The following is a 13,286-nucleotide window of genomic DNA, read 5'->3' on the forward strand; positions in this document are numbered from 1 at the left end:
TTTGGTCATGCCTGTTGCCACGAATAAAGTGGTAAGTGTGGCCTAAATATACATGAATAATCCTTTATGGGATAGGGATTTTCAGATGCCAGTAATAGGTACTTTGTCAGGTTTTGGCTGGGCTATTGAAAATGTTTAAACAAAATCTGTCCGTCATATTACGTAAGCATTTTTCTATTTATATCTGCCTTTACCAGTCCACAACAAACATAATGAGCAATAAATGAAGCAGTGGCCAAAAGACACGTTTATGACTCATGCAGATGCCAAGGGACCATCCTAATATGGGCACTGCTTGGCATTTCTGCTAGCAACAGATCAGAGTGTAACTCTTATTTGACAGTATTTTTCAAGTTTACAGTCAAAGCCTGTAAACTTTACTCATCTTAATGTAAAGTAATGTTTAAGTTACAACTGACTTATTACACTTAATATGAGAGATACCAAGGGACAGGCAACACTGGCATAGTAGAAACAAAAACAAAATTTGTCCTATAGTGTGGTAAAAGGAAAACATGTAAATGTGCACATTTGCCACTATTCAGACAGACCTAAACTGAATTAACACTGAAATTCAATCCCAACTTTTTTCTACAAAATAAACTTGGCTTTGATAACGGCAAAGACTCATAACGTCATTTCACCCATTCTTGTGATGGCTAGAATATTCCCCAACAGTGAATCCACTGATGGTTTATGCAGATTGCATCTATAGAGCTGAAAATATATGTGAACCTCCCATGAGTGATTTCGAGATAAAGATGGAAATTGAACAAAGAATGAATTACTAAAAGGGCAAGAAGAATATATCATGTTAGAGAGGGATGACCTGTGTTTTGGGCTTATGTAGAAACTTCCTTTCCCAGTATTCTAAGCTAAAGTATAAAATGAATATGCTAGGGGACTTTCAACTCTTTTTTTTCTTCCATTCATCACTGGAATGATGAGCATCTGCTCCAAGAGATGTTGTTGGAACTATCTGGACATGGAGAACTTGACAGATGAATAGCTATACATAAACTTTCTATCCCATTAAACATTTCTTATTTCCTAAGCATAGTTACATGTCCTTTTACTGCATAAAGGGGGCAGTCTCCATCTTCAGAACATGCTGCAGGAACCACTTTACCATTATTTAACATCATGGTAGTCTTCCCTCTAAAATGAAAGCTCTATGTGCAAGGCTTAGAAGTGATACAATGATCTTATCCATGTGCAGCTCTGAAATAGCCTGTTTCTTGGCTACAGAGAAGAAAGCTTTGCTGACAGAGTCCTCCTCTATTGGTACAGGATAACTTCCGGAGAAGTCAGTTATAATACTTCTGTTTGACAGATAAAGTGCTTTATTTAAAGTCCACTTACGCTGATACAAACTGCTTGATTGATTCCCTATACAACCAAGCAAACTAATCTCCTTTATTCCACAAGTAAAATTCCTTCAGCAAGAAGTTAACATGAAGCTCTACCCTAGGATGTGATCTTTAGTTAGACAGGGAGTCAAAGAAGCAGTGATTTTTTCCCAAAGAAGAGGGGCCTGCATATTTACCACCATGAATGTTTGGAATTTATTGGCATCTCTGCTTCAGACTGGAGTCTTGCCACCAGTTAATACTAAAAGCTTGAAGCATGCTGAGTTCAAGGGAAGCTTTTTTCATTAAAACCTGGGTGCTGTGTCTCAAGCTCTAAGGTGTCTATTTGTTGACTTTTCAGAAATAAACATGTTAAAAACCCTTTTAAAGGATGAGAAAAGGCTTCACGTGAAGTTTTTATCTATATGTTTTATTTTGTATTTATTTTTCAATCATCTTCATCTTAACATCTGATTAACTACTGCTTGTTTAAGAGAGCATATCAGGTTATCTGGCTGGAGATAACAAAGCATGTTTTCCATAGAGGCTTCCAGACTAGAGGCTACACAGATGTGCCTGAGTTAAAAGCATCTCACTGTCTACTTTGAGAAGTGTAGATGGCTTCTGTATTTAGAGAAAACTCATCTGAAGCATCATAAAATAAAATGTACGGAAAATATAATATTCCATAATTAAGATTTCTAATGAATTGCCTTGTTAATCCATACAGTGTATGCATGTTGCAAAATTTTCCTGGCTTAATTAGTGCACTTGCTGATTATGTTTATTTCCTGATGTACACACTGATTAAGCATTGTCCGTACACTGAGGCTTGAAGCAGGATCAGTCTACAAAATAGTACCTAGTCATTTAACTGGAGACTCAGAATGCAAATAGATCAACTTATGTAAAATTAAATTAGTTCTAATAGAACCCATTTTGACTGAGCAGCTGGTGACACATTATAAACAGAATTCTCTTGTTATATGAAATAAAGGGCTTCTGCTAACAGATGCTTATATACTTTTAAGCCACAAAAATTGTCATATGATGTTTAAGGTCTAAAGTTAATGAAAAAAGATAAATTCTGAGCTTGTTAGGTAACAGTTCTGCACTGCACCTCAGCACTGCTCTCTAAATAGGGTGTAAGGTCAGATAACTCTTTGCAATGCTCCATGTAAGAACTTAAAAGTGAACAACCACTAAATCGTTAGTCTCACAGCTGGAGCACTAAACCTGCTCTCTTTAACAAACAGTGGCTATCAGCTGATTTGGGAAACAAAAAACGCTATTAAGATTTGTTACTCTCTTAATTATTTTGTTCTTTTAATATAAGTGACTACTTTGTGTTTATTAATCTTTGGGAACATAGTTTGAGACTGTTTATAGCACTCAAATTAGCCATTAAGAACTAGTGGTGTGCCGTTCCTGCTCAATACCTCCAATGAATTGCATTTTTTTTCCCAGGAATGCTTCAGACACACTGACATTTTTAATGTCTCAGCAACAGGTCTTTTCTTAGTGACAGAAGATCTGGCGGTTTGTATGACTGGGTTTGGTGTGTCTTAAACTCTCAGATGTACTGTTTACTTATGGAAAGTTTGAGCCTCCAAGACAAAGAATGAAATAACTTCAACAGAAATGCATAATTGAGTGAGTATATATTATATTATATATATTATATTATATATTATATAATATAGGTATATAGGTATGAATTTCAGTATTCTGACTTTAATAGATTTAACTCTGATCACGGACTTATTTTAAGATGACTTTTTGTGAAGAAGACACTATACTGGGACCTAAAGGCTACTTGGTTCTTATCCTGTGTTTGACAGTGCTTACTCTACCAGAATTTCTGTCCTTAACTGACTTTCTAGATACAGCGGTGTGCAAGTTAATGCATAGAAATGCTTTAAAACATCATAAAATTATTCATATCTTTGGCAAGTTAACTAGGAAAACAATTAAATGCTTTATTTTTACTGCATTCTTGGTGCACTTGAGATTGCATTTTGTTTTTCAGTCAATGGTACCTACTAAGCAGAATTAAAAATATCAGTTGATCCATTTACAGTTTGGTGTTTCTTTCTGGACTTACTCCGTTTTAATTTAAAATCAGTGGATTCTATGGAGGTACAGGTCTACAGAGTTTATATAATAATATTTTAGTCAACTCTTGCAGAACCCAGATGAGTAAAGATAGATGGAAATCATGGTGATTTAAATATCTAGTTCTTACTTTCATTTGAATAAATGAGCCATAAAGATTAATTCAAAGAATTTAATTTGTACTTATTTTCTTAATGCAAGGTTGAACTTCAAAGATGTAGATTTTCAACTAGCATGAATCATACCACATTTGCTGCTTCTTTTTGACAACCTGGAAAATAAACTAGCTTCACATTTTAATAAAATCCTCTGAAAGTACATTTCTTCAATTACCTATTTTGTGTATTTTGTTTGAAAAGGGAAAATTACATTTTTTATTTAAGGTACTTAAATTTTAACCCTTATAATGTGGGTCACGCTTTCTCTGTGGAAATGGGAATTCAATGTGGTACATATAGAATGAGAGATTGCTTTTCCATTTGCTACAAAAAAATTATGGTTTAGATACATTATAACAAGTGCAGAAACATCCTGCATTTAGAACCGATTCGTAAAACAAAAAAAGGTATTATGTGGTTCATGTGTGGTTTGTTTTATGCTTAGTAAATGGTCTTTCACATGTTTATTCACACATAGACTTGAAGAGAAAAAAAGTGCTACTGATTCTTCCAGACCTGATAATTAATTTTTTTTCCCCACTTTGAGTCCAGAAAGAAAATATTTTTCCTGGATACCCAAAAAAAGCATGATTCCAGTTTTTTTTGCTAGTAATATAATAACACCCTTCTCAAGTGTGAAATGCCACACTCTTGTTTTATGGATAATACTTTTGAAAAACAATATTACTGTTTTCATTAATATTTGGAAAAGAGAATTTTAACATGAAAGACTACTCATGAATACATGGTAACTAAATACATGTAATATGCTTAGGCAGTAATATTAGGAGACATTTTGCAAATGTGAAATGCAAATTCTGTCTTTAAATACAGTTCTTTATTCCATCATTTCAATTAATAAGTGAGTGTGAGAATTAAATTTTTAAACTAATTTCCTCCATGGTCACTTAAGATTTTAATACTACAGAAAAGAATTAAAATGCATAAATCTTTTAGCAATGCTCATTGTTACCTTATAGTTCTGCTCCAAAGAGTTTTCAATCTATGAGGAAAAAAAACTCTCTTTTGTACCAGTGAAGTTTTTTACCTATTGTCTCTAAAAATATGAGAACCTCTATACCCAGGAGAAGTGCTAGTAAGTGTAGTAGGCTCTCAAATTACATGCCTTATGCTTTAATGCAAGGCTCTGATTTTGAAGATGCTCTGGCCTATCACCATAATGAAAATATTTAAAAATGTTGGGTTCACTAATCATAGACATAACACAAACACTTGGTCAATGGGTTTTTTTGCAGGTATTAGTAGCACTGGAGCAATAGATAGGAATGGAATTGAATCTGCATCAAAGTTTTGGAGACCAGGCCACATGTCTGGGTTTAAATGCACCTAGATATTTCCTCCAAGAACATCCTCTTGTGTCCTCCCTTGAAGACATTGAAAAAAACATATCCCAATCAGACTTTTAATTATTTAAAAACAATCCAAACTGATGTTTTCCTAATCTCATTCTTTTAGTTGCTATTTCTTGGTTTTCAGCAGCGTTTAACTGTGATGAAACATCCACCTGACTGAAAAAATAAATCTAATCAAACCTTTGTGCAATAGAAACTGAGGCTAATAATCTCATACCTGGGCACTGGTTACTATGATCACAATTTACATTCTTGACACCGTCTCTGTGGTCTCCCCCATTTTATGCCCAGAAAAAAGAAAAACTGCCAGCACACATTCCAGACTGAAATTTAAACAGCCAAAAATCATTCTACCATTAAGCAAGAAGACAATACAACACAAGGAAACTAAATCCAAATATGTTTAAATTGCTGCTTTATCCTCCACAGCCTTTTCATATGATTCACACCAAAACAAAATACAAAAAAAAAAAAAGAAAATAAAAAAGAAAATAAACCCCAAACGAAATTGAGATCGCAGCTCTGAAAAAGTGCAAAGCTTCCTATTTTTCCCTTATTTCTAAAATGTATCAGCTACAAAATACCAGTGTGTTAGATCAAAATTAAAACCACATGAAGTGAAATATCAAACTTTAGGCTCAAAAGAACTAAGAAAGTTCTCAAGACACAACCTCAGTTTAAAGAAACAAAATTACAAGAAGTCATGCAGAGCAGTATTCTCCTCCCCTCACTGGAAATGTGCAGCTCTTTATTATGGAAAGGCAGTAGCCTCTCTATAGTAAGGGTTGCAATCAACTTCCATTATAAAGCCCTATTTTAGCCCCCTGTAACTTTGGCTTGAAAAACTGGAATACAAATTACCATCTTTTCTCCAAAAGAGAAGAAGAGTAGCTGAGGATTTTTTTTGTTTATTTGGTGAGATGGGGAGATCGGGGTTTTTTTGGGGGATTGCTTGTTTGGTTAGTTTGGTTTGAGTGGTGCTTGGTGGGGGGATAATTTGAAGAAAAATAGTTTAACTGTTACAAAGTTTAAGTTAGAGAGGAAAAAATATCCTGTTTAAATTTTTACTTAGTTTTTGGTGGTGGTGCCATGTCTGCCCTTATTAGCAGAAATTACTTTCAAATAATTTAATAAACCAGACCCATTCCTTTCTCAGTTAGGAAGGATGGACCAAATTTTTTCTGTGTATGATAACAGTAAGAATATTTTCCTGATGTCTTTAATGAATATATGATTAGGCAATCTGAACAATACTTTCAAAAGCAAGTCACATCTGGGAGTGTGGTATAAATCTCAAAGTGAAGTATAAAGCATATGTTGATCTACCTGGAGTTTTTGACAAGTGGTTAGTTTCTGGAGCTCTTTGCATCATATTGATTGGCGTTTTCATCACAGAGGGAATGATTAAGTATTAAATTAAAAGACTGCTTTTAGAAATACCAGAAGAAAACATATACTTAGTTACTGAGGGCTAGTGACTTCAATCTAGAGACTGCCTAATGACACTGTGGTTTACACTGGCCACTCCCAGCATTCAGCCTTATTTATCACGCCTGGCTCATTTCCTAGGATTAGGTCCAGGATAGCCTCTGGCCATATAGGCTGTTCAGCAAACTGTGTAAGAAAAGAAAGCAAGCCTAGTCCATGTAAACATAGTTCCCTCTTTTTTTTCAGGTAGTTGTTATCCCTGTCTGTATCTAAGCATTTTAAATTCTTTATGATTAAAGACCTGGAATTCTTTTGTAAACTGTTTAGAAAAGGTTTATAGTACTATTTCCATTCTATTAAAATTATCTCTTCGGTATTAGAAAGAAGACTTTTTTGCCCTGAAAGCTTAATCTTATTCTGTTGCATATATATGTTTACATATTTATATAAAATATGCGCTTCCATGTAGATACTTGAAACCAGAGATTATTTTACATATTTACACCTATTTACAGGGGTTTGGACAATCAAAGTTTGTCATGTACTCTGTTATAACAATAAGTTATAACAATAAGTATTGTAATTGTTTAATGCATTAGTATGCATTAAAGTCCTGACAAGATGCATCAGAATATAAAATTAGATGCTATTGTGGTCATATACACACAACATTGCATACAAGGATGAATCTGACTTTGGAGTATTTTCATGCAATGTTTAAAATGTCCTTGTGAGATCTTACGGTATAACTTAACTCTTTGAACTAAAGTTATTCAAAGTTCAGCAATATTATTCTAATGTTATTTTAAAAACCTCCTACAAATTTAGAGATTTTAGCAAACACCGTAACCTGCAAGGTTTTCAAAATATAATAGAAACCTCTGTTAGAGATGGTTGCACCGACCAGTCAGACTGGTTTTAGTAGGATATACCTACAAAATAAATTCTAAAAATTTAGAAGCAGAAGGAAAACTATTAATCCTGTGCCAAAATACTGGAGAGTGAAAGTAGGGAAAACATGCCAATATTTTCTCTCTTTATAGCCACATAAGATATTTTTTAAAATTCTTCTTTTAATTGACTATTTTCATCATAATAATTAAAGTTGAGACCCATTTGAATTTTCCTTCACCATTCAGAATTTTTAAAACCCAGGAACACTAAGATCGCTGTTTATACAATGCCATTAGGGTTTTCTTTGGATAATAAGTATGTTCTTCACACAAGCAATAAGGAGAAAAGAAAATTGTGTGTACAATTTCCCTGAAGGAAGCAGCAGTCAGGAATCAAGTAAGACGCTGCTGGCAATAGCTGTTGGAGTTTCGTGTGTGTTGCTGAGAGAGCAGCAGAAAAGTTTGTCTAGGCACTTTCTCAAGACATGGCTATCAACTAAAAAACTCTGAAGAGCCACAGCTAGAAGCCTAGGAAGATCTGAGGACAAGATTTTAGGCTGAAAGACAGGTGTTCAGCAGATGAGTGTTTACCTGTTGATTTCTCTAATCTGGAAAACTGTGGAATGTGGGCAACAGAAACAAAATCAGACTCTTGCCTGCAGGCAAGTCCAAATCAAAGAAGGAATGTTTCCCAAACAGAAACTGTGATTCTACCCTGAGGGCCATAGGTAGGCTTCAGAAAAATATATGTAAGGAAAAATTTGGAGGGAATTGAAGGAAAGACGCAGTTGTCAGAGCTCAGGATATTTATACAACTTTGTTGAGTTTTGTACTTCTCAGGACTATGAGGACTGTGAGATTAAGTGAACTTTGTGTGAGTATTTTCAGGGCTAATTTGCTCTGTCAAAAATAATTAGTTTCCCAAGCAAGATTTAACCTGATGCTTCAAATACTCATGATGAAAGTTTCAGAGGCTAACGCTGGAGGTATTAGAGGTTTCAACCCTACTTCTTACATCATCTGTGATGGTCTGTGAAAGGTAGGAATGGCACACATAGAGACAAATGCTTAAAATAGTAAACAGATCAATAATTTAGAAGTCAAAAGTTCACTAAAATTGACATAAACAGAATCATTTCACTTTTAAATCAAGACTTTAAAAGTACTAATTTATTACATGATCCAGCATTGTGACTCAAAAGAATTTTTCCAGCTGATCAGTTATCTAAATTGCAAATGAAAATTTGGTAGTATCTATGATAGAAAGTTAAAGATTATTGTTTTTTTTATTTATGTATTTAATAATACAATGATTGGGAGAAAAATGTGTTTGAATTTTTTTTTTAATTAGCAGCAAGAGCTGAGAATATTTGTTACTCAATATTTAGCCTTATTATGAGAGTTTTTGGAAGGCTTAATCCATATTTGACATTACCTACACCTAATTTTCTGTACTTATTAAATAACTGCTTTCAGTTACTTATTAAGGCTATACATTAAAGTAAATAAGAATGCAAAGAGACAAATATCTTTTCCCCAGTTTTAGATCAACCTGAATTTCATAAAACTGCCACTCAAATCAGCAATATTCTACTCTCACTTTCAGTGAGGTACAAGCCCATCCAAAAGCCCCACTAAAGATTACTTTTTTACATCTTTTGCATGGAGAGTTTTCCACAGTCCTTTGAGTATTTTTATAGAAGGACTAACAGAACTGGGGGCATGCCTGCACTCAGAGGCTTAGAGAAAACTCACCTGAAATATCTGTTTCCGGCTTTCTGTGACAGAATTTTTGGCAGGAAAGGAGTACTTCAAAATTTGCTGGCTTTCTCTAGGATACTGTTGAGTAAACACTTAAGAAAGAAATTGGCTAGAGAGAAGATGAAATCTTTCTGTTATTTCAGTAAATGAAGTATTTCATAGAGAACATGCTGAAAACCTTAACATTCCCATGAGCCAATATATAATTTTAATGGGATAATTGTTCCCTTGTTAATATTAGTTCAGGTATCCTTTCTTCTTCCTACTTTTTTTATTCCTTCAAATTGATACTTTTGAAGTAACGTGTTGTACAAATATTTTCTAAATGTCATTTCTAAGTTGAATGCTTAATGATTTGTACTTTTTCTGCTATATATATGTCTGGCAGCTTTCCTCAACATAAGCCAACATAACTCACTCCAGGCTGATTTATTATTTTTATTCAACCAGGTGCTTCATGGTTTTGGCAACTTTGGCAGTGTTATTGTCTATAATGACTCTGCACTTGGTGCTTGATGATGCCAATGTGTGCAATGAATTTACTGGCACCAGCAGAGAATATTTCATTCCCTTATCTCTTTGTGAAGAATCAAGCTCAATCTTGCATATTGCTCACTATTCAATACCTCCCATGTAATCTCTCTGATTTCTTTGATACCTTTTCATTTCCAGAATGTTATGATTCTTCTAAGTTAATAGCTTTTCATAGAAGTAGAAATATGTCTTGTGTATATCTTATGTTGAAATTTCTGTATAATTTTTTATTTTTTCCTCTCATGATGTCTCTTGTTGGTGATCTCTACTTTATTCAGGAGGTTGTATCATAAAAAAGTTTTGTTTTTTTTTTAAATAGATCTGGAATATCATTTGGTAAGATTCAGGAATACACAGAGTACATCTATTTCTGCAGAGGAAGGAAAACTCTCTTTTTTTTTTTTTTTTTTTTTTTTAATTTATTGTATCAGTATCTCCTTTGTAATTGCAAAGATAAACTAAATTCAGATGAAAAGACTGAAAATTCTATTAATATTTAATACAATATTCATGGTACTTATTTAAAGTGCAGTTTTTGAAGTTTTCCCTGAACATGAATAGCAGTCAGGTAATTGCTGTACAGTTCCACAAGAAAGGTTTCTCTATCAGTCTGGTTTATCAAATATATTGCCACCCCTAATTTACAATGTGGTCTGTGGTGTTTGAAGGGTATTTTATTTATCAGTTGATGACTATAAAGTCTTGTACCTGAGCATTCATATTAGACCTGCACAATTTGTTATCATTACAAGTCTGAAGAGTAATTGTTGCATATTGGAATGTACATTTGTTTCATTTTTCTTTCTGCAATAAGACATCACTCTCCTATTAGATTTCATTTTTCCCTAAGTAGTAGTTTAAGAGATAATTTAACATTTTCACCTTTTTTCTTATTATTCTTGAAAACTTTGAACCTCCTGTTGCTTAGAGGGTTAAAATAGGATGACACTTGCAACCTAAAGTTTTGCTAACTTTTAAGCACTTATATTCTAAGTACATTTTTTTTTGGTTTTTAAAGGGACTCTCATTACAATCCAATCTTTACCAGTTTTCCAATAACTTACTGGATTGCAAACCATGCAAAATACAAAGTTGTGTTAAATCTGAATTTAGAATGGATTTAATGGCAAAGACTTTTTCTTTCTTACTTATGTGTCTCAGCAAAAGACAAACCCTATTTTAAATAAAGACTTTTCAATATAAATGGCACTACAACTACAACTGTATAGGCAGTAAGTGTACAGGAAATAATAATCTGTATCTACAAATTTTACTCATCCTCTCATCCCATGTTCTTCCCATGATTGAGAGGATCTGAATAGCTTTGATAAACAAGCTGCACCTTTAAGATAAATGAGATGGTTCAAAACCCAGGACTATACTTAACACTGGAAAAAATAAAGACAGTGACCTAAATAACCATCTCTCTCTATGGTCAATTAAGGCCATACACAGCAGATCATTATAAAAAAGAAAAAAAAAAAAAAAAAAAAAAAAAAAAAAAAAGACTTGTAAAAAAGCTCCATCTGGTTCAGAAGACAGTGGCCAGTCCCATAAATAACACAAGCTGTCAGGAAAACATCATTCCTATAGTACTCTGTGTATTGACTTTTTGTCCAACTGCAGATCCACTAAAAGGAGCTTCAAATCTTTGAATAGGCTTGGACCAAACTTATTTCTTCATCTCACCGCAAGTGACACATTCATGAGTTATTCCTAAATTAACAAGGTGAAGAATGAAATGTACAGAAGTAAAGAACATCGGCATATAAAACTCTAGAATCCTATTGCATATGCGCATATACACAGACTCACATACAAACACATAGACACACAAAACTCACACACACACACACACAAAAAGAAAAATTCTGGGTTTTCATTTCAACTGAACTTTTCTGGAACCGGAAGATAAAACTCTTCAGCAACATTATATTTGGAAAATGTAATTGCAAACTCCATGCCACAATGTGAGGTAAAAGAGGAACAAGCAGTTTTACTTTACAATTGTATTTCAAATAATTCTGTTGGGAGCTAATAAGTAGTTGGCAATACTAAAGACAGAAAAGAAACACTTCCTGCTTTTACTGGGTTAAAACAACCATTCATTTTTTCAGATTCAGAAGATGTTTTTCATAGTGGAAAAGGAGAGGTCATTCAGCACTGAACATTTGGTAGCATCTGTTACTAGGTCAGAAGGTGAGAGTGCTGGGTGTTGTACAGTCGTATGATAAATAAATAAATGTTCTGGAAGTTCATGAAATTGGTGCTCAACAGAATGTGCCTGTGAATTTTTTAGATGGAAGTTAAATTTCTTAAAAATTGATGACTGGAAATGCTAATACAGAACAATCAACAATGCTGAGGGGATGTTGATCCCTGACAAAACAGGAGAAGAACCCTTAGGCCCAGCACTGCCTCTGGAGTTTCCTATCACTTGCTTCAAGAACGGCTTTTGCATTCCACTTTTCGTCCAGATAATGCCACTCGGTATCTTCTTTTTGGTTTTAAATTTGAGGCTTAGGGTATGTGATCTCCTAGGAGAGGATTGAAAATTACTTTCAGAAATCTTACCAATTTTGAGGAATTTTCTCATGTGAGGAGTAGCAAGCTTCCTTGGTCTAATCCTGCACTAAATCTTCAGCACATGATGGAGCCACCACTTTTACAGAGTGTTTTGTCAGATTTATTTAAACATCCTCCCCTCTACCACAGAGGGAGACAAAGGATTCTCCATTTTTCTATGGTCTTCCCTAAGGAGAAGAACAAAAGACATACACTTTGTGTAAGTATATTTTCTTAGTTATATAGTTGATAGCTGAACTTTATTTCTGAGAAATCAAATGGTTGCTCCGACAGCCAAAATATTAAAGCATGTGAAAGTTACAGCCTCAATGGGGTAAAGATATTTTGTGGATATTTTGCTTGCTCAGAGGTAAAATGGTGATCCATTATTTCTTTGCTGTTGTTTGCATTCAGAAGAAAACACACAGAAAATTCACTTTGAAACATTCCCTAAAAGGTGCATGATCAATCCCCAAGCAGAATTCACAGTCCAGAGAGAGCCCTGTGCTTGAGTTTGATAGTGACAGATAGCAATGGAGTATGGTACTTAGTGCTCCGAACTAAGAGACCATTATGTGTGCAACTCATAGTGAGACCGCGGCAGAATAAAGCTTTCCCCAGCCCCACCCAGAAGTGTGGCTGGCTTTGTAATTTTAATTGGTCTATGTTTGTGGAGTGGGGCCTCTATTTACTTATGGCTTGGGGCTTGTGTTTACCAAGCCTGGTGGAGGCCAAGTGTCATATCACTGAAGCTTAGTTCCTGCAAGCTCTCCTGCTATATCTTGAGGCACTTTTCTTTTCAGTATCTGTGCCTGTCTAATTCACGAGCTTCTGTGAAACAAGCACAGGAGGGTACAAGGCCTACAGGGAGGAATTACACCTAATTACTCAAATAATTGCTAGGCTGTTGCCTTCTTAGTCACTGAAAATAATTTCCAGGTCCCTGGCTTTTATAGATAGTCTTCTAGAGGCAGGAGGACACAGCCCCCTTTTTAACTCAGCCCATTCACTCACAAAATCAGAACACTCGAGCCTGCAAAATTAATAAGCACCACTTCCATTACATATATTTTAGGTTGTTGTTGCCGTGGCGATAAAGTCAGGGACATT

At 34.5% G+C, this 13,286-nt stretch overlaps 1 protein-coding gene across 4 annotated transcripts in view; it reads left to right on the plus strand.

The window, feature by feature from the left end:
• ST18 (ST18, C2H2C-type zinc finger) overlaps positions 1–13,286 on the plus strand; it is a 186,444-nt gene that overhangs the window by 74,012 nt on the left and 99,146 nt on the right. The window lies entirely within an intron of this gene.

The sequence above is a fragment of the Empidonax traillii genome, unplaced genomic scaffold (assembly GCF_003031625.1).
Source record: "Empidonax traillii isolate 1590-97213 ecotype Southwest subspecies unplaced genomic scaffold, ASM303162v1 scaffold416:size516265, whole genome shotgun sequence".
NCBI lineage: Eukaryota > Metazoa > Chordata > Aves > Passeriformes > Tyrannidae > Empidonax > Empidonax traillii.